Genomic DNA, 19,868 nt, shown 5'->3' on the forward strand with positions numbered 1-19,868 from the left:
GAGAAAGTAGGTGCAAGGTTAACATATGGCTGGGGAAATTTTGGGTAACCTTTTTGAAGTCTGCCCATCTATCTATTTGGGGAGTCGTCTATCTGTATCACGGACTATTGAAACCTTCATGGCCGGACATGGTGGCTCATACCTGTAATCCCAGCACTTTGGGAGGCCGAGGCGGGTGGATCATGAGGTCAGGAGATTGAGACCATCCTGGCTAACACAGTGAAACCCTGTCTCTACTAAAAATACAAAACATTAACCAAGCGTGGTGGCAGGCACCTATAGTTCCAGCTACTTGGGAGGCTGAGGCAAGGGAATGGCGTGAACCCGGGAGATGGAGGTTGCAGTGAGCCGAGATCATGCCATTGCACTCCAGCCTGGGCGACAGAGCCAGACTCCATCTCAGGAAAAAAAGAAAAAAAAAAAAGAAAACAAAACATACATATTTCTCCTTATAAAAATTTATTTCAACAAAATAATCATGGATCTATTCATAGGTTTTGTTATAAGGATGGCTATTGCAGCAACATTTTTAATTTTTGCTACTTTCAACAACCTAAATGTCCAACCACAGAGGATTAGTTAAATTAATTAAAGTATACCATGCAATATACCGGGCAATTGAAAATGCTGTAGGACAGCAGTTCTCTATGCATGGTACCTAGACCCTGAGAGTTTCCTGCACCCTCTTCTGGCAGGGAGGGCAGTCTACAATATAAACACTATTTTCATAATAATATCAAGATGCTGAGGTCAGGAGTTCGAGACCAGCCTGACCAACATGACAAAACCCCGTCTCTACTAAAAATACAAAATTAGCCGGGCATGGGGGCAAATGTCTGTAATCCCAGCTACTCAGGAGGCTGAGGCAAGAGAATCGCTTGAACCCAGGAGGCGGAGGTTGCAGTGAGCCAAGATCGTGCATTGCACTCCAGCCTGGGCACAAGAGTGAAACTCCATCCCACCCCCCAACAACAACAACAAAAAGATGCTATTGCCTTATTCACGGAGTACATCTGCACCAATGGTGCAGAAGAAATGGCAGGTATAATTATCAACACTTTAGCATGAATGAAGGCAGTGGTGCCAAACTGCTATCACACACTCACAATAAATATATATTTATGCAAATTTCACCTAAGAATATCCTTGATGATGCAATAAAAATGCTCAATTTTATAAATCTTAACCCTCGAGTATGTCTCTTATTTCAATACTCTGTATGACAAAATGGGAAATGTGCATAAAATGTTCCTGGCACATAGTGGAATATGATGTTTGTCTCAAGAGAAAGCACTTAGGGGAGTGCTAAGCTGCCAGCAAAACTAGCTGCATTTTTCACTGAACACCATTTTTACTTGAAAGAACTGACAGACAAATTCTGGGTATTCACACTTGGGTATCTGGCAGACATTTTCTGGAGAATGAATTAAGAAAGCCTGTCATTTCAAGGGAAATAATAACGGTGAAAGATGACACAATTTAAGCTTCAATAAAGAATTATAATTTTTAAAAATTTGTCTTCATCACCAGGAACTTGACAGATTTCCAGTCCTGACAGACCTTTCTAATATCAAGGGTGAGGTTAAAGAATGTGATTCTTTGACATTGCAAAATGAAATGTGTTTATATTTGGAAAACCTACATAACTTAATCGAATCAACATTTTCCAAATGACTAATAAATGATGTTTCAAAATCTGGCATGGGTAAAAGATCCATTCAAAGTGATTTTTGTGAAATATCAAAAAAATGCATAATTATCTGAAAAGGCTATGAATATACTCCTCCTTCTTCCACATACATGTCTGACTGAGGCTGGATTTTCTTCATATACTTTACAACAACATATGTCCTTATAGATGGAATGTAGATGCAGATTTCAGAATCCAGCTATTTTCTCTTAAGCCAGACAATATACAATTTAGCAAGAATATAAAAAAACTTACTCTTCTCACTAATGTTTATTTTGGAAAATATAGCTATTTATCATAAAAAATATGATAATGTTCACATGCAATGGATTTATCATTTTAAATAAACTTTAAAAAAAATTTTCAATTTGAATTTCTAATATAGTAAAAATCAGTAGTTCTGACCAACATTAAAAAAAAAAAAAAAGCTCTTTGGGGCTCTAATTAAAAAATGCAAATGAGTCCTGAGACCAAACGTTTCAGAATCACCATTGTAGAAGAATATTTAACAACAAGAGGAAATACCCACAGGACATTGCTAAGTAGGGGAAAGTCAGACTGTAAAAGACTCTGGCAAATACAGGTGATTTTATTTCATGTTTTGGGGTGGTGGGGGGGTTCCTCTGTTTCTAATTTTCCAGAATACACAATGCATAGGTGAATAGTAAAGAAACGCTTTCAAAATTATTTCAGGTCTTGCTTATTTCAGGTCTTGCCCCACTTAGACTCTCTCACGAAGTCTGTAGACAGTACCTAACACATAGTAGGTGCTTGTTAGCTCTTTCAGGCGGCCTAAAATATTTTTTCACACACAGGCAATGACTAATTGGCTTCACATTAGTGTCATCTCCCTGTCATGCTGGAGGGAGGTTTCTTTGCTTAGCAAAAAGCCTCATACTTTAAAATATACATGCATATATATATCTGAGCATAAAATATAAATATATATCTTAAAGTATGTAATATATATCACCTACACAAATATAGCATTTAATCAACCCTTATATTTAATATCACTTTCCACCATGCAAAGAACACCATTTACAGTACACCTAAGGCTTCAATGCAGAATAACCTGATTCCTAAAATCTATTTTCTTCTGGGAAGTGGAGGAGCTACTAAATTCTCAAACAACAACAACGTCCGATGATTTCAATTAAAACATTTCTTTTTTAAACCATGGGAGATGCTGGGAAAGTCATAAAACTCAACCCGGGTTGGAGGTGAGGAGTCCTAACATCCAAGAGAAGGTTGAGAACGGAAGCTTGAATTTGTTTACTTTCTGCGAACAGGAAAAATAATCATTAATAGCAATGCTCCCATATCATTAGAAGATGCTAAGAAAAGAATAATTTTAAAAAAAAAAGAAACTGCCTGGTCTTTGGTCACCTTGTTCGTGCTGGGTGGCCTTGAGTAACCAACTCTGAGATTTCTGTTTCTGCAGCCGTAAAAATAAGCTAATGAGCATTTCCAGGGGGCCAACGAGCGCCAGAATGCTAAAGACCAAGGTGGTTGGTTCAGAAGAATTTCTGGAATGGGCATCCTGGCTTTCAGAAGCTCCAGAGACCTCCAGCCTGGCACCCAGGAGGAATGATTCTGAATCTCTGCTCCCTCCTGCATGGAGAACCTCTGGGAGGCCACTTTTGAAAACCATTCTTGTTGACATGCAGAGCAGCCAGTCCTGTTTCCCCAGCCCTGGGGCCCAGCATCACGGCCCCTGAGGCTATTTCCTGGTCAGACCCAAGGCCTACACAAGACCCCTTCTGAGGTTTTCCATGCCACCTCTCCGGGCGGCTCTGGCAGGTCGACATTGCTCCCTTAGGCTGCATAATTAGCAGGATTCGAGTCGCCATGTGGTTGTGGTTGCCCGCTCCAAACACAGCCCTGCAGCCCCCTCCTCACCGGCGCCACCTCCACCGCCAGTCCACACACGTCCCCACCCTTTCTTCCCCCAGCCGCACCTCACCCACTGTAGGTCCCCACACGGCAGCTCCAGAGCTGCCGCCATCCCTCACATTGACACGTTTCCTAATCCTCTGGCAAACGCACAGCAAGTCCACAGAACCCTGCTGTCACCACCTCGGAGCCAAACTTAGTCTCAACTCATTTAGAGACTTTGCAAGCTATGGTGGGAAAAAGGAAAATGTAGCGAGCTCAAACTAAATCTGTGTCTATCATCTAGATCCTGTCCTCTCCATCCCACGCCAGTCTCCCTGCCCCTGCAACAATCACAAATCCCACTAGCAGAAGGTAAAGTTTTAAGAGGTCATTTCGTCTGTCTCTCTGTCTTTGGGTAGGGCTGTCCTCAAAATACACATGAGAAATGGCTCTGTCTATGCCTACAGGGCTGAGGCCACAGCCTCCTCCTTTGTAGAGGTGCATGGGCAGTTAACCCACAGGTGAACGCAGTCAAGTTCACACCTATGCCTTCAACAAGCAACGTGAAATGTACAACCGAACACCGTCCGTACCTGTCTCCATGCTAACTGGGGACACTCCCCTAGACCACACTGACAGCCTCCTCCTCCCCACCCACACCATCACGATGTCCTCTTCAAGTCGACCTGGAAAGGGCAGGAGAGCACACAGGAGTTGACGAGTTTTCCATTTTAAAGAATAGGGACGAGCGAAGCATTCCCTCTCCTGTGTTCGAAAGTTTACTTGCAGCTTCAGCAGGGCCAAGGGCTTTTTTTAATATAATAAAAAAAAAAGTTATATGACTTTAATTAAATGCACTTATTAAAAGGGTGAAATATTTGGAGAGGCTGTTTTTGTGCTGGAGGCACATTTTCCAGCGTGCTGTAGAGCGTCTGCATCCGCCCGCTCTAGGCAATTTTTAATGCACAAATAAATCCGCACCTGACGTGCTGACAGATTATTATGCAGTGTGGCAGCCAACAAAAGTAAACACAGGGGCAAGTTTTAACCTCTTGCAGTCACAGAGCTTTCCCTGCTGGGCCCAGCTCAGGTGTACAGGACTGCTGGCAAAGCCTTTTCTTCCAGTTAGGCATCTTCCTGTCCAGGAGCCCAGCCTTGGAAACAGGAGGCTGTCATCCTGTCTGGAGTGTGGCATAAGCCACAGGACAGGAGACGAAGGGAGGGGACAGAGAGGAACAGCAGCACCACATCACATTCCCCAAGCACCCTGCCTTCCATCCTGTTTATACTGTGGCCATAAGACCCACAGGCTTCTGCTCTCCAGTGATCCTTCCAGCCAGCAGAGCTGGCTGTGCAGATGTAATGCCCAGCCAGGTGCTTCTCCCAGCTCTGCCCAACGTGAAAGAGTCAGGACAGTTACTAGAGAGCTAGAGGGTAATCGGGCAATTTCCAAACTTTGGACTTTAAGTTATGCACATGTAAATTAGTAGACAGTCAATGCATTTCCTGAAACCAGACTATAGAACTGCTCATCTTCTGTTGCTCTGGTTAGATAGGGCTTGCAAAGCGACACTCCTGGAAAGGCACACGTTGCAATGGTCAGAGGCTTTGGTTTTACTTGCCTGGCCTCTGTGACATAGCTCAGTGGGTTCACTTATTTTGCATCTCAAGTTTTAGCTCCATGGCTACTAGATTTTTTAAAACCTAGGTTTCCTCATCTGTATAATATGCCTTCGGCTGGGGGAAGGAGAGTCTTGGGATGAAGGCATGTTCTCCCAGTCTGTCAGGGTTGACATTCACTGATCCATGACTCTATTACCCAGTCACTCAGATCAGACAGTTGTATTCTGCATCTGTGAATAATAAGTTATTGTTATTCCAATGTATTTGTTTACTACAATCCATACCCAATGCTTTAATACATGCTCTCATTTTATCTTCAGACTCTCCAAGGTCTAGATCGTTAATCCATTTATTATCACCCCTAACTTGAATATGCACCATGTTGCACAGTGTTCACAGTCATCCAAGCTTCATCATGTTCATTCTCTCAACACTCTTATCATACTCAGTTTATAGATGAAGAAAAGGATGCTTAGAGTGTGTTATTTTGCCCAAGGAATCCATTACATGAGCCAAAATAAAGCACAAATACAAAAAAAACCAACCACATCAAACTTTAACTCACTAGAACAGAGATACTGCAAATACAGAGCAGATTAGGCCAGGCGTGGTGGCTCATGCCTGTAATCCCAGCACTTTGGGAGGCCGAGATGGGCGGATCACAAGGTCAGGAGATCGAGACCATCCTGGCTAACACGGTGAAACCCCATCTCTACTAAAAATACAAAAAATTAGCCGGGTACGGTGGTGGGCACCTGTGGTCCCAGCTACTCGGGAGGCTGAGGCAGGAGAATGGTGTGAACCCAGGAGGCAGAGCTTGCAGTGAGCTAAGATCGCACCACTGCACTCCAGCCTGGGTGAGAGCGAGACTATGTCTCAAAAAAAAAAAAAAAAAAAAAAAATACAGAGCAGATTAATTAGGACCACTGAAGAAATATTCTTCTTTTTTCTCTATAAATAAGATTGGGAACCCATATATTTATTTTTAAAACAACAGGAAAAGTTTTGGCACAATGAAATGTGATCAAATAAACACAGAAAATTCCTGCAGTGGGTAGAAGGCTGAGGGAGGTGACCGTCAAGAACCCTGCCAACACATCTCTTTGGTGAACTGACGGCTTTGACACTGGAATCCACCCCCTGCCCCTAAAATTTGGGGGAGAAGTTTTGGCACAAGCTTTACATTAGCAACATCTCCATTCACATTCTACCTCTTCATGACACTCGGATTGAATGTCCTCTTTCATACTGGCTGAGAATTTGGGGGCTGCAGCAAGGAAAAGAGAAGAGAATTTATCCTATAGACTCTCTTTGATGGCATACTTTCCCTCTGGTCTAGGAAAGACCAGCAAAATTCTGATCATCACACTAAATGCTTCTCCTACCAGCACCCAGGAGAACCAGTTAGCCATTACCAGGTAGATCATGTCTCTTGCACACATTTGTCAACCTCCTGAGTTTGGGGAATGCCCTACCTCATGAAACAGATGCTGACACCTGCTACAAAGGCTGACAACGCCAGGCCCTTCTATTCTCAGCCTCCCTTGCATCTAAGGCAAGAACACCAGACTTAGGTTCCCCTAGTCAGTCACAACTATGCCCAACTTTGAGCTAGAATCAGCAGAAGCCCTGAAAGATCCACTCTGGTGAGGGTGGGGGTAACAGCAGAAAGTATTTGAGTACTTTCTAATTTGAGGCTATTACAAAAAGTGCTACTATGAACATTCTAGCTCATAGAACACTGGTGGCAGGAGCTGTGATGTACAGGAATTCTGGCAAAGCAGTGGTGTCTCTCTAAGCCACGGTCTGCTCTCTCTAAGATAGGGATTCCCGTGAAGCCTCCTGCACCCAGTGCCAGTGGTGTAGGCTAAGATGGGTGTGCCCAGCAGTAGGAATGATATCATCATCAGACCAGCTTTTCTGTGCTTAAGACATGTTCTTGGCAGCAGAACCTCCAAACCTGGCATCCTTATCCTCATGGAGATGCTGAGCTATACAGTCTGCATTTTTTTTTAAGAGATGGTGTCTCACTATGTTGACTAGGCTGATCTTGAACTCCTGGCCTTAAGCGATCTTCCCATCTCAGCCTCCCAAAGTGCTGGGATTACAGGTGTGAGCCACCACACCCAGCCACAATCTGCTTATAATAAACACCCCTTTGCTTTAAATTAGCCAAAGGTGATTTCTGTTGCTTGCAAACAAGAACCCTGATGGATATAGGATTCTGTACAAAAACCCTGGCACTGGTGCTTGGAAGTTACACAGCACTACATCTGTTCAGCTTTGTTTTTGTGTGGTTTTGATGTTATTAACTTGTTGGGCAATAATATATGCAACAGAAAAATGCACATCTCATGACAGTACAGGTCATCGAATTTTCATGAAATACACACAACCATGTAACAGGTACTCACATCAAGAAACATATTACCAATCCACTCAGAAGTCCATCTCCTGCTCACTTTGTCTTTACCACCAAACAAGGACAGCCACTCTCCCAACTTCTGACACCACAGAGTAACTTTACCTATTTTTTGAACTTTATATAAATATAGTAATACAGTATATAGTCTTTATCCGGTCTAGGTGTGATCTTTGTTATCTGTTTATCTGTCACTCAACATTATGTTTGAGAGATTCCTCTATACTGTTTTGTGTAGCTATAGCTATTTATTTTCATTGCTGTATAATATTCTGTTAAAGGAATACACCACAGTTCATTTATCCATTCTACTGCTGGTAGTCATTTGGGTCCTCTCTAATTTGGAGCTACTGTTAAAAAATGCTGCTATAAACATTCTAGTACATATCTTTTGGTGAAATATGAACACATTTTTGTTGGGTATATATCAATGCTCTGAAAGTATGCATATGTTCAACTTTAGCAGAGACTGCCATATATATTAGCATGATTTGTTTCTTTGTTTAAGACAGGGTCTCACTCTGCCACCCAGGTTGGAATGCAGTGGCACCATTATGACTCACTGTAGCCTTCCCTTCTCGAGCTCAGTCTGTCATCCCACTTTAGCCTGCCGAGTAGCCAGGACTACAGGTACACATCACCACACCTGGCTATTTTTTCTTTTTTTTGGTAGAGATAGGGTTTCACTGTGTTGCCCTGGCTCAAGTGATCCTCCCACCTTGGCCTTCCAAAGTGCTGAGATTACAGGCATGAGCTACGGCAACTGACAACAATAATTTTTAACTGAAAAAACAATTTTTACCCCAAAGGCATGACACTGGGAAAGAATAAGAAGTGTAAGGAGACGAATGTAGGTAAAATTTCATATGGAGGCATTTCCCCCCTTTACTGCAGAGGTATTAAGATGTATAAAGACCCTGGTATTTGGCATTTTGCCACTCGGCTTGACCTGGGTTAAATAATTGCTGACAGGTCATTGTGAAAGTCAAGGGCACAGCTGGGACAAGACATTTGAACTCTTGGCCTTCTGACCCAGCAGCAGAGAATCACACATTTTTGCCAGCACCACTGGCCCCAGGGAATCAGCAGCCAACACTAGCATCTCACCCAGTATCACCACTTTCTCCAGCATCTGAGAGGGGATGGCTTACATTTGGAGCCCTATCATGGGCCTGAATGCCTCCGGAATCAGCAGTCACTTAAATTAGGCCAGGAGGGCCAGGTGTGGAGGGATGAGGTGGGGATTGGTGGAGATTTGAATAAATTGAGAGTGAATGTCCAGTCTTAAGGAGACATTTATTACTCAGGTTGTTGATTTTTGCCAGATGGGAAAAAAGAGGCCATTATTGCCAGATTTTCTGGCTTTTCAAGGGAGGCTAGAAAACTGTTTTTGTTTTTGTTTTTAAATAAGATATTGCAATTTGTGTTGTTGGCAACTAATTTTAAGAATGTAAACATGGACTACTGTTAACCAGATGAAACACATCTATGGATCAGATCTGGCCCAGGAACCACGGGTTGATCATCTCCAATCTGGAAGGACTCAGCATTTCAGGCTCAAAGGAGAGGTCTTCTACGACTGCACAGAGCACACATGAAAGAAAGCAACTGAACACCAACTCTGGAGAGCACAGATGTTTGGAGTCTATTCCAAATCCCCTCTCTCTCTTACATGGAGAAACTCCCTCCATAACTATGACCTGCTTTGTTACCTCGATGACTTCATCATTAAATAAAGAGCCCTTCAGATCATGAACACCTCAGACAAGGTGCCTCACACTTGAAGAAAACTGAGTCTTTTTTTTTTGTTTTTCCTTTGCATCTGGCCATTATGTGTCCTATAATGACTGCAGGTCACTGGCTCTGCCCCCAGCCCTCATTTCTCAAGGCAGAATCCATTTGAGTTGACGACACCCGGAGCAGTTAAGCAGCACTTGAAGAACGATTTACCCACCAAGAAGCCATCAATGAGAAGACAGTCTCTTTAGCAAATCAGACCTTGTTTCCAATCAGCCCAGTCTCCATGCTTGAGTTTTCAACATTTTACTGAGCAAAGCTGGCTGCAATCACATGAATGTCAATGGGCTACTTAATTTTTCCTTTCTACTTCTTCCCCAACCCGTAATCACAAATACTATTTCTCTGCCTCTGCCCTCCTTCCCTCTACCTGACTGCCCTCAGAATACCACACACGCATACACACTCCACTTACACACGCGCACACACACGTCCATTCATCAATTCTAAGAGCAAATTGGTAGGAACAATGTAGCAACAAACATATATGGGAATAGGTTTGCATTTACATCCACTTGTCCTCACCACCCACTTTCTAGCTCCTAGTTAAGTATCAGGCATGTAGTGGTGTTTGATAAATCTCTCTCCAATGTCCTGTAGTTCCTCAGACAAATTTGCAAGACCTGACGTGTGCTATTAGAATCAAACAGCTGTTTTGGAGTGACGTGAGGGCTTACCAAGGATGTAGAATCTCACCACGCCCTGCAGACAGGTCGAGACAGGCATTCACCAGACAAGGAGACAGGGACGCAAAAAGATGCTGAAGCCATCTGGGCAAAGGGTAGTTTGGAGAGGCAAGAGGAAAATCCTGATGCAAGATCCGAAGCCTCTAAAACCCTGGTATGCCTACCTCCACAGTGGCTACATCTCATCCAGTGATCATGACAATTATTCAATAAATTACTGTGTTCAGTAAGCATTAGCTACATACCAGACACTTGACATCTTGCACAAATGTCATTCTTGCAGCAATTCTACAAGGCTCACTGAGGAATCTTAGGATAAAGAGCTTGCCCAAGGAGTTTATCAAGTTAATCTCAGAGGTTCCCAAGGGAGAACGTGGAGGAATAAGGTGAACGAACATCTGGGGTTGTCACAACACACAGGTGACTGCTGAAATTCAGTAGGCAGGGGGCAGGGAAGCCGGAGGTCTGCATCACTCAGGTCTTTTCCCACCCAAATGCCATCAGCAGCCCAGTTGAGAAACACTGGGTTTTCAGCAAGAGCAGAGCCAGGATGCACCTGCCTACAAGCAAGTCTGCCTCAACAGCCCCTGTCCTTCCTTACCATCCCATTCTGAGGCTTCAAAGCCATTAATATCACATAAGCTACTTCCTGGTAGAACAACTAACTGCCCTTTCGGTAACATCTTACGGAAACTTCAGAATCTAGAGAACAGATCCAGATCTAGAACAAAAATCTGTTCTCTCCCCAACAGAGCAAAATATTCATAGATTTTTTTTTTTTTTTTTTAGACAGAATCTCACTCTGTCATCAGGCTGGAGTGCAGTGGTGCAATCTCAGCTCACTGCAACCTCTGCCTCCCTGGTTCAAGCGATTCTCCTGCCTTAGCCTCCCAAGTAGACACGCGCCACCATGCCAAGCCAATTTTTGTATTTTTAGTGGAGACAGGGTTTCACCATATTGGCCAGGATGGTCAGGAACACTTGACCTCGTGATCCACCCACCTCGGCCTCCCAAAGTGCTGGGATTACAGGTGTGAGCCACCATGCCCGGCCTTGCAAAATATATTTAAGATGTAATTTCCATATATAAAGCAAAGTGCTGAACTCAGTGTTGTGAGAAAGAGCTTCTTTCTTTTTTAAGACAGAGGCATTGCTTCAAAGGCTGCAATTTCATAGAAGAAAAAGGAAAGGAAAAGAATAATGCAGACTGTGAGTAGCACCAAATGCCTAGTAAAGATCATATAAGTGGCTGGGCACAGTGGCTTAGGCCTGTAATCCCAGCACTTTGGGAAGCCGAGGCGGGCAGATCACCTGAGGTCAGGAGTTCGAGACCAGCCTGGCCAACATGGTGAAACCCAACAGTACAAAAATTAGCTGGGCCTGGTGGACCGCGCCTACAGTCCCAGCTACTAGGGAGGCTGAGGCTGGAGAATCACTTGAAGCCAGGAGGTGGAGGCTGCAGCAAGCCAAGATTGCACCACTGCACTCCAGCCTGGGCGACATAGCGAGACTCTGACTCAAAAAAAAAAAAAAAAAGATCGTACATGTTCAAAGATTTCAGCACCATGATGCAAGTGTTCAGAGCAGGCTTCACACAGAAGGGAGGACTTCAACTAGGTTTCAAAAGCTGGAATTGACTCCCATCAGCAGGAAAGGAGGGAAAGAGAGACAATAAAATCAGGAGTGCAGAGGTAAGAAATCAGCTTGCCAAGCCTGAGGGGCACCGAGGGGACCACCCTGTAAAACACAGATTCTGTTTCATAGCAGACGGGGTAAATCTCAAAAGGTATTTGCACAGGATTGAGGAAGGATTTTATCTCCATCCAAGGAATTCTGATCTATCTTGTAGGAAGTAGGAATCCCTCACGGATTGAGTGCAGAAGGGATGAAAGTGGTGTTTGCAGGAATGAACAGACGGCACAAAAGTGGATGGGGGTGAGTGGTCAGTTAGAAGTTCTCTCAGTAAATCCAGCATGAGTAAGAGTCTCCATGAGGTAGGAGCAATGGAAACAGCCACTGAACCCTGCCAATTCCTTCTCAATACCCGTTTTTGTGTTCGATTGGAATAGGAACCGTTTTGGGGACCTGTGAAAAGGGGAGGGGTTGAACCTTACTTCATAATGTAGAGGCTGATAACCAGAAGAATGATGGCCCTACTGCTGACAAAATATTGAGGACAGGGAATTTAACCACAGAACCTTCAGGAAGAAATGGCCAGGAAATAGTAACTGCTAATGGGAAATCAGTGTTGTGGTCTGCAGACAACCTGGACATTCTCAGACACAAAAAAAAACCTCTCCCATCAGCCGGGTTTCAGGAGATGCAGCAGTAGCAACTTCATATGGTAATCTGCTATGTTGGTGGCTCCCAATGAAATTCATCTCCCAAGATCCGTGTCTTCATTTAATCCCCTACCCTTGAATTTAGGCTGGCCCTGTGACATGCTTCAGTCAACAGAATGTGGCATAAAGTGATGCTGCACCAGTTCTAGGCCTAAGTCTTCTGCTGTGTATTAGTCTGTTCTCACGCTGCTAATAAAGACATACCTGTGATTGGGTAATTTGTAAAGGAAAGAGGTTTAATGGACTCACAGTTCCACATCGCTGGGGAGGCCTCACAATGATAGCAGAAGACAAAGAAAGAGCAAAGGGATGTCTTACATGGTGGCAGGCAAGAGACAGAATGAAAACCAAGTGAAAGGGGTTTTCCCTTATAAAACCATCAGATCTCCTGAGACTTATTCATTACCACGAGAACAGTATGGAGGAAACCACCCCCATGATTCAATCATCTCCCACTGGGTCCCTCCCACAACATGTGGGAATTATGGGAGCCACAATTCCAGATGAGATTTGGGTGGGGACACAGCCAAACCATATCAATTGTCTGTCTGGCAGCTATCTAAGAAGTCAAGCTAGGCCGGGCACGGTGGCTCACGCCTGTAATCCCAGCACTTTGGCAGGCCAAGGTGGGCAGATCACGGGGTCAGGAGATTGAGACCATCCTGGCTAACACGATGAAACCCCATCTCTACTAAAAACACAAAAAATTAGCCGGGCATGGTGGCGGGCACCTGTAGTCCCAGCTACTTGGGAGGCTGAGGCAGGAGAATGGCGTGAACCTGGGAGGCAGAGCTTGCAGTGAGCCAAGATCACACCACTGCACTCCAGCTTAGGCAACAGAGCAAGACTCCATCTCAAAAAAAAAAAAAAAAAAAAAAAAAAAGGGCAAGCTATCCTCTGGGATAGCTTGAGAGACCACGTGGAGAAAGAGAAGCCCTTAAATAATATAAAAAAAGAGAGAAAGGTCTAGTGTCCTAGTGGCCCAGCGGAGCCCAGTCCCCAACCAATTCTCCAGCAGAATGAAGCCTTCTGAGTAACCACTGACCAGACTAGCAGAATAACCACCCAGCCAGGCCTAACCCAAACCCCAGAATCCTGGACAAATACAACAGTTGCTGTTTTAAGCCACCATGTTTTGGGATGGTTTGTCACTCAGTCACAAATAACTGATACACTTCCACCAGGCCATGGGTTGTGCTAGAGTGCTCTGGTGGTCCACGCCAACAATCAGATCATGCAAAGCTCTGTGCACAGGCAAATATACACGTCTTTCCTTGGTGATGGGTAGTATGAACATAAACAGAAGCCATACAGAGCCACCGCCATCTGCAAGTGCTCTCAAGCTACTGGTGCCCAAGTTTGGCACATAGTTGGCACCTAAATAAACATTTGTAAAATGGATGCAGAGCAATCAATCTGATTTTAATGGACTCTAGAGAAGCGTATCCAAAGCTTACTTATTCCTGCAAACCTTCCCAGAAACTTGTAACCTTCAATGTCAGGAAATGTTCTCATAAATCTGACCATATTCCCTGAGGCTCCTGAAGCTCATTTCCTCTTGTCCAGTATGAATGGATAACAGCTGGTCACTATTCCAATATCCACCGACACCGCACCTTCCTCCGCCTTGCTGAGTTCTCCTCTCATCCAGAAAGAAGGCTACTGCCTTGGCCTCCTTGCAAACTTGATTCTCTTCAACCTTTTCTAGAGAGGTGCTATTTCTGTTTAACAAGAACCTCCTGGGGATCTTGTTACACTGTAGATTGTGACTCTCTAGGTCTGGCATGGAGCCAGAGACTGTGCCATCTAACAAGTTCCCAAATGATGCTGATGTCGCTGGTCCAAGGACTACACTTTGCATGGCTGCCTCATTTTACAGATGAGGAGCCTGAAGTGCAGAGTGAGGGAGGCTCTACCACCAACATCAGAGCCCTGGGCCTGATTGCACAGACCCTTTTGAGTTACCTGACTGAAAGCAGTGTGGGAAATCAGGGCAGGTGTTTTTCAGTTGGAGTGGCTCTCGAGCAGCTGCTCCCTTGCCATCTAAAGTCAGGCTGGCTGCCTTGGAACCATCCAAGAAGCTTCTCAAAATGCAGATTCACAGGCTTTCCTGCTGGAGACTGACTCAATAGACCTGGCCTGCGGCCCCAGGAAGGTATGTTTTCCCAAGAGCTCCACGGGTGATTCTGATGCATGGTGGGTTTGAAATTATTCATCTAGAACACAAGAGAGGCAGTGACCCCATGACAGTAAGACTCAAAAATATTAGCTCACTAGTATTTATTTATTAAGGGGGTTCTATGCTCCAGCCACTATTCTGATTTAAATCCATATGTTTTTTTTTTTTTTTTTGAGACAGAGTCTTGCTCCTGTTGCCCAGGCTGGAGTGCAACGGCGCGATCTCGGCTCACCACAACCTTCGCCTCCCAGGTTCAAGCGTTTCTCCTGCCTCAGCCTCCTCCCGGCTAATTTTTGTATTTTTGTAGAGATGAAGTTTCACCATGTTGGCCAGGCTGGTCTTGAAATCCTGACTTCAGGTGATCCGCCTGCCGCGGCCTCCCAAAGTCCTGGGATTACAGGCGTGAGCCACTGCGCCCAGCCTCGTATCATACGATTTAAACTTCACTACAACTTCATCTAGTAAGTGCTATCATAAGTCCAAATTTATAGAGGGGAAACTGAGGCACAAAGCAGCTAAATAACTTGGCAAAAGTCACATCCCTACTAAGGGGCTGAGAAAGGGTCAGAGGCCAGTTCGTTTATTTCCAGAATCCACCTGTTAACTATTATGTTGTCGACATCTTATCTAAAGTGAAGATAAGCTCCCTGGAAAATCCCAAGGGTAAACTGATTGACAGAAACAGTGCTTTTCAAAGCAGAAGCCGGCCAGGGGCGGTGGCTCACGCCTGCAATCCCAACACTTTGGGAGGCCAAGGCAGGTGGATCACGAGATCAGGAGGTCAAGACCATCCTGGCTAACACGGTGAAACCTGTCTCTATTTAAAATACAAAAAAATTAGCCGGGCGTGGTGGCGGGCGCCTGTAGTCCCAGCTACTTGGGAGGCTGAGGCAGGAGAATGGCATGAACCCGGGAGGTGGAGCTTGCAGTGAGCCGAGATCGTGCTACTACTGCACTCCAGCCTGGGGGACAGAGTGAGACTCCGTCTCAAAAAAAAAAAGTGGAAGCCACACACCACCAGTCCTAGAGAACGTTAACGCATACTCGGTGGGGGCAAATGGTAGGAGATGATTTCAGTCAAATTTGGGAACAGAGAGCTAAACACCTCTTGTTCGCACTCATGTGGAAGCTAAAAAAGTGGATCTCATAGGAAGTCAAGAGTAGAACAGAGGTTATTCAAGGCTGGAAAGGGTAGGGGAAAAAGAAGGATAGAGAAAGATTTGTTAAAGGCTATAAAATTACAGATGGATAGGAGAAATGTGTTCTAGTGTTCTATACCACTGTAGGATGACTACAGTTAACAATGATATATATTTTCAAATAGCTACAAGAGAGAATATTCAATGTTCCCAACACGGACAAAGGATAAACATTTGAGATGACGGATATGCTAATTACCCTGATCTGATCAATATATATTGTATATATCAAAACATCACTAGGTACCCCATTTATTTATCTACAATTATTATGTGTTCATTTAAAAATAAATAAATAAGGATTGGGCAGATTGGTTCACATCTGTAATCCCAGCACTTTGGGAGGCCAAGACAGGTGGATCACCTGAGGTCATGAGTTTGAGATCAGTGTGGCCAACATGGCGAAACCCCATCTCTACTAAAAATACAAAAAAAAAAAAAAAAAATTAGCCAGGCATGGTGGTCCACACCTGTAATCCCAGCTACTTGGGAGGCTGAGGTAGGAGAATCACTTGAACCAGGAGGCGGAGGTTGCAGTGAGCTGAGATTGTGACACTGGGTGACACTCCAGCCTGGGTGACAGTGTGAGACTCTGTCTCAAATAAAAAAGAAAAATAAATAAATAAATAAATAAATGTTAAATGTGGGAAATGCTGAGTTAAACCAAACTAGATGGATTTCTTCCTGTGGAACTTCTCACAGACTTCACCAGCAAGCATAAGGAAATCAATTTCCAAGGTAGGGGGCGGTGCATTTTGTAACATTCTCCAAACGTACTGGCCTGCAGAATCCCTTTGTCCAAAAGCATCTCAAGGCATCATGAGGATGCCAGGAAACTAACTGCCTGTGGGAAACGTGGACCCAAGGCAGTGCTTCTCAAACTTTAATGTACACACACAATACCTGGGACCCTTGTTAAAATGCAGATTCCGATGCCACAGGTCTGGCTGGGGCTAGAGAGTCTGCATTTCTAGCAAGAGATGCTGGTGTTGCATCACCCTCAGCATGGCAGGGACTGCAGCACAGCTCTGGCTAGCTCTGGCCCCACCACCTCCCCAGGCAAGCCTTCTCCCAGCTCAGCACCCCCAGAACAGCCCTTATGCAGACTTCCAGGGCGGTCTGGCCTCTGCTTACCTCCTCAACCCTGGAACTATTCCACAGAGTGCAAGTTTCATCACAGGCCCCCAGGGAATCCAGACCCTTCTAGAGATCTAACCCTGGGTCCCTACCCCAACCCTTCTTTCTGTCTTCCACGTGCCACACCCCTCCCTGCCCTTGCCTCAGAAAGCCCTCATTCTGAAGGTCAGATCCACTTAGCGGTCAGCCTTGCTCCCCAGCTGCCCAAGGTGGCCGGGATCAGCGGTGAGGAAGGGAGAGGAGGTGAAAGGAGGATAAGCAGAGAGCAAGGAGGCCCCGTGAGGTCTTGTGACCGATTGGGCCTCCTGGTGCCGCCGAGGTGGCAGTGCCAACGCGCAATGCTGAAATACTTGGCCTGTCTCCGGAGCAAACACCCAATCCAAACAGGCCCTAGTGTGTCTCCGAACAGACTGTGTAAATAAGGGGGGAGGAAAAAAAAACCCAACTGGCCACAGATCCCGCTTTCAAACACGTTGAAACAAAATAATCCCTCTCTCGCTCACTCGCTTACTCCCCTCCGCTGGCTCTTTTTTTTTTTTTTTTTAATTTCCACCGGTGGTGCCGAGGCCTCAGTGGAGCCTGGCTGGCGGCTTGTTAGAGCCTGCAGCCTACCTGTCCTGCATAGGAATGAAGCCGGGAGGAGTTACACGATATGCCCTCGTTGCAGGCCGGGGACATAGCTACTGCATTCAGAGTCCAGGAAACAGAGCAAAAGCTGTTCTCAGAGTGCGGCTGAGTGAGGAGCTACAGGGGAATGGAGGAGACCAAACTTAATGGAAGACTGTCCCATTAACCTGGCTTTTACCAGGGTGGCCCTGTCCCTAACGCCTAAGAATCACGCCCTGCATCCAAACAGCAGCAACCCCTGAAAACGGGATAAGAACTCTCCTGAACAGAGCTAGATCTAGAAAGGCCAGTACAGGGAGCCGAGCCTGAGCAGCCTGTCTCCAGAGGTGGCTCTGAACTCCACATGTGCATACAGACAAGGGGGCGACTTGCATGAGGTTTGTTTCTGGTCTTGTAGTCGGTTTGGAATTTTCTAAGTCAGGGTGAGGCGGGGGGATTGTGCACGTGAGTCATGTGCAGATTGGAACCCATCTCCCCCCTCAGCCTGCAAGTTAAAACAATTGAGTTGTCCTTCTCAGCGTTTGCCAACGTCTCTTACTCAATCTTGGATCAAAAGGACGTTGGAGGAGGAGGCTGGGAGGGAAATCCAGACAGTTCTCCGCCTCTGACATCAGGTCCAGCTGTTAGCATTGTGCTGTGGGTCCCTGAACAAGAAGGAAAGTCAGGACTGGTTTGGCCAGGTAAGTGAGGATCCAGTGTTGGGTGATTTGGATCCACGCAGCCCTCAGAGGTGATACAAATGTGAACTGGACATTCTAGGAAGAAAGAGGTGACTGCCAGGTGACCTTTCTAGTTCACATCCACTCACCATTTCCCTCCTCGTTCCTATTCTTAGAAATAAGACTCTGACACTCTCTTTTATACAGGCTAGTCCCCTGTAGCATTTCATGGTGATTATTTACAATCCTCCTGACTTTCCTAAGAAGAGATCAGACTTAGCGGGGTTAGTCCTCATAGCCCAAGGCCGGACTGGAAGAGAACTCCACATCCTGTGTCCAAGAATATCATCAAATCCTTATGAAGCACCAGTTGTTGTAACACAATTTTAAAAGACTGGTTCAAAGCGCCTGTCTGAGACGAAGCAGATCTGTGGGTCAAGCCAATGCCATACCCATTGTGGTCTTTATGCTTCCTTTCCAAATTAAAAAAAAAAACAAAAAAACAAAACAACAACCAAAAAAAACCAGCTCTTACACATTAATCTCCATTTAACATGGAGTGTCCATGGAGAAACATTTATGGACTTGGCACCATATCCAGCAGAGAGCCCAGAGAAATCAGATAATATGATCTTAGCTTTTAAAGATTCATACTTTTGCTGGAAAAGACCCAATTTACCCACCAAAGTTTAATGCCTTTAGTTTCTTCAGATTGTACATGCTTGTAACTAAAAACTCCCCCTCCTTGAGCGGTCATTATGTACCAGGTACTATACTAAGGGCTTTCTAGGCAGAGGCTCTCACTTCCACAACCACCTTGTACAGTACAAACCACTACTATCCCATTGCACAGATGGGCACATGGAGGCCTAGGGGACAAGCAACATGACCAGGTCCTACAGCTGCGAAGTGACAGCGTGCGGACCTTGATTCAGGGTGCACGTCATCCCCTTGTGTCTCTTACGGCACTTACCCCCTTCTTCCTACCCGGCAGTCAAGCTTGTATTCACCTTCCATCTCTATTAGAGCTCCCAAAGTGCTCTGAGCGCCTTCCTTTGCACCGTATAACCTTGAGACAACGTTTATTGAATAAATGACTTGTAAGAGAGAAAAAGGGAAACTCTACTTATCCCTTTGTTCAAATATTTATTGAGCACCTACTATACGTCTCTCACTCTGCTGGACATGGGACCCGGGTGGTCAATCAGAGGTCCTGGCCTCATGGGCCAAGTCTAGTGAGGCTGATCCCAGAGTCACAGAAACAAGCTACACCCACATCAATCCCTGCAAAGCACTCACGCGCTCCCTTCAGAACCAGGCACTGGGGACATGACCATGAAGTAGGCTCTGCCGTGGAGTTGTTTATCCTCTGAGGGGAGAACACATCCACAAGAGAGGGAAAAACATGGAATTAAAAATCTCTAATACTCTAAAGGAAAGGGAGGTTTCTAAAGTCCTCGAAAGATCAAACTAGCTGGGCGCAGTGGCTCACACCTGTAAGCCCAGCACTTGGGGAGGCCAAACCTGGGCAACATACGGGAGAAAAAGAAACCTCTACAAAAATAACATAACATAAAATAAAATAAAATAAAATAAAATAAATAAAATAAAATAAATAAATAAAATAAA

At 45.0% G+C, this 19,868-nt stretch overlaps 1 long non-coding RNA gene across 1 annotated transcript in view; it reads right to left on the reverse strand.

Annotated features, from left to right (window-relative positions):
* LOC105506731 overlaps positions 1 to 19,868 on the reverse strand; it is a 187,777-nt gene that overhangs the window by 82,573 nt on the left and 85,336 nt on the right. The gene's annotated exons all lie outside the window — the stretch shown is intronic.

Source organism: Colobus angolensis, unplaced genomic scaffold (assembly GCF_000951035.1).
Source record: "Colobus angolensis palliatus isolate OR3802 unplaced genomic scaffold, Cang.pa_1.0 Scaffold1, whole genome shotgun sequence".
In the NCBI taxonomy this organism is placed as follows: domain Eukaryota; kingdom Metazoa; phylum Chordata; class Mammalia; order Primates; family Cercopithecidae; genus Colobus; species Colobus angolensis.